A 2,739-nucleotide genomic window follows, 5' to 3' on the forward strand; every position below is an offset into this window, starting at 1 on the left:
TTTATGACTTACAACTTGCAAAACTAATGACTTTCCCATCTGGTGTACTTGCTTATTACCAAATATTAACATGTGCTTTGTTTTAAAAGGTAATATGATTGAAGTACTTTACACTATAATAACTCTTAATCTTCATCGAACTTACAGCTGCCTCTTATTGGTTAGAGTTGTGCTGTTTTGATGTTGTTCAGACACACTGAGTGCTATCTGTCTGCCCGCGCTCTTTGTAAAGCACTCCAGCCTGTCAGGTAACTTAATCTGGATTTCAAACATCTGTTCTATTCCTGGACTACATTTACATCTCAAGAGAAAAATGATTTCAACAGATCTTTTTTCTTCCTTGTGAATCCAAGCTGTAGATATTTGATAAATACCATCCCAGGAGAGGGAGAAGAAAGGGCTTTCAGTGACAGAGGAGGATAAAAAATAGATTTTAGCTTCTAGACATTAATCATATATCAAGGTAACCTTGAGTGAGACAGAGTAGAAAGTGTTGGGAGGTGTAGGAATCATGTCAGCATGGTTGATAGTTCCCACTCTTCTTGTTCTTCCTTTTTGCTCCTGTTGGCTCTGTTATCTCTGCTTTTTTGTCTTGTTTATCAGTTGTTCTTAATTCTCATTTAAATGCCAGCAGCAGCGCTTTTGTGTTTCACCGGGAGGGTTTGATAAACAAGAGGAACGAAAAAACACCTATAAAAGTGTGTGTCTTGATCAAATTTCATATGGATCAGAGGGCAAAGACAGTGTGACACACTGGGAAAGGACAAACAACTTTCTCATGATTATCCACCCATTGCTGCGCAAAACTGATGAATACACTCAATACGCTCACTGCTTCGTAATGAGGATACAATATAACAAAGAAATGAAAAAATACCGAGTTTACTTCTGGTTTGATGTCTCTCAATGTTTCACTTCTAAAGGTTAATTTTTTAAACCCCCCTCCATCCAGCATCCCCCGACCCTCCACTTGATGCCTGGATCTTTGCTGCCCATGTAATGTTGGAAATGTCACAGACGGAGATGTGGTGTTAAGAGTTTTGACAGTGGGATGAATTAAGAGGATCGGTGACAGTACAGTACAGCTAAAGCTGCAGGGACAAGCGCCCTGTCCTGTCTGTAGGTTTAATTAAAAAAAACCAAAAAAAAAAAACTGATGGTGTGGCTCGTAGTAGTGTTTCCACTCTGAGATGGTTTTGTGGATGTCGCCACTATGGAAAGCGTGTCCATTAAACTGACAAAGCAAAGTGTGTCACAGTGCAAGTCTTCTTCCCCAAAACAAACAGACACTGTTGTTGGTCCGTGCAAACAAGCCGCTCGTCTGCCTCCTCCCCGACCGGTTTGACACCAGAGGAGCCACGCGCCTCTGCGGTCGCGCACGCACACCACGCTCCCACATCAATCGGTCCTTTATTCGCCTCTTCCACTCGGCCCGACCGGTTCCCCGTCTGCCTGCCTGTCGAGTCTTCAGGCAAGACGCATGCCTGTCAGAGTCGGGCGGGCTGGCATCTGCAAACAAACCACATAAACCTGCAGAGAATTATGAGTTGTCTTCTGGAAAACCCACCACTAAAGGCTGGGGTGATTATAGGAGATTAAAATGATTTCTGAATTACCAAACTAGCTTATACAGCTTATTGGTTACATTATAATGTAAGCTAGCAGCAAATTTTGCCTGATTTTTTTTTTTTTTTCCTTTCCTGACACCGGCCAACAAAACCAATAGAAAGGCAGCTTTCTTTCCGAGCGAGAGCATCGAAAGCGGCCCTGCGTCTTCCCCGTTCACGGAGCAGGGACCGGGCGAGTAACAGGAGAAGGAAGCGAGAGCTGCGAGCCGGCAGGGGAGGGCGCAGACACACCCGGCTTGGCTGTGCCCTCGTGACACGTCACCTGGACGATTAGCCACGCGACAACATTTTTTCTTTTTTTTTTTTTTTTTAGTCAGGCGCACCCACATACACGCACGCGCCCGAGTGTCGCAAGTTTTTCTGAGATGGACCTCAGGTTGATGTGTCTTAACAGCAGCTCACAGTAAAACACTGAATCTGGCTCCGACGCGCGGTGCCGTCCCTCTCCTCCTCATTACATCGGAGCGAAAGAGATTTATTCGAGCACAGACTGCCGCGCGGGGACAAACATCCCGGAGAGGCAGAGACAAAATGTCTGATCTTTGGCTTTTGGACTTTTGAAATATTGATAGTGTGTAAACATCCTCCAGCCTGGCGCTCATATCTTGTTTGCCTTTAATGTTTAAAACTGGACAAAGAGCACTCAATTTAAACTGGGCCCCAGGGAGCTGTGCTGCATGTTATGCTGGTATGTTCATCAGGTGCCACTCAGTAATTACCACGTTCTTCTGTGTGTGTGTGTGTGTGTGTGTGTGTTAAAGGTAGGTTTGTATTTCCCAGGTCTTTGACAAAGATCCCACACCCTAACATTTCATTCTCACAGCCGTGGCGCCACCTGGTGGTTCTCTCGTCACAATAATTTCAAATGTACTTCTGCTGCTTACCACTGGAGGTCATAGCCGGTCTTCTTATAGAAAAATTCTCATCCCACTGTATGTTCCACTCTCCCAGAATGAACTGTCAAATCACAAGCAAATAAACTGGCATATATGCTAAAAGTTGCAACATAGCTCCATAGATAATACGTTTCCTTTTAATTAGCACATTTATCTATTTACACATTTAATCACATTTCACCTGTTGGCAGTACACACACAAAAGTCAAAGTCAC

This window comes from Xiphias gladius, chromosome 11 (assembly GCF_016859285.1).
Source record: "Xiphias gladius isolate SHS-SW01 ecotype Sanya breed wild chromosome 11, ASM1685928v1, whole genome shotgun sequence".
Taxonomy (NCBI): domain Eukaryota; kingdom Metazoa; phylum Chordata; class Actinopteri; order Istiophoriformes; family Xiphiidae; genus Xiphias; species Xiphias gladius.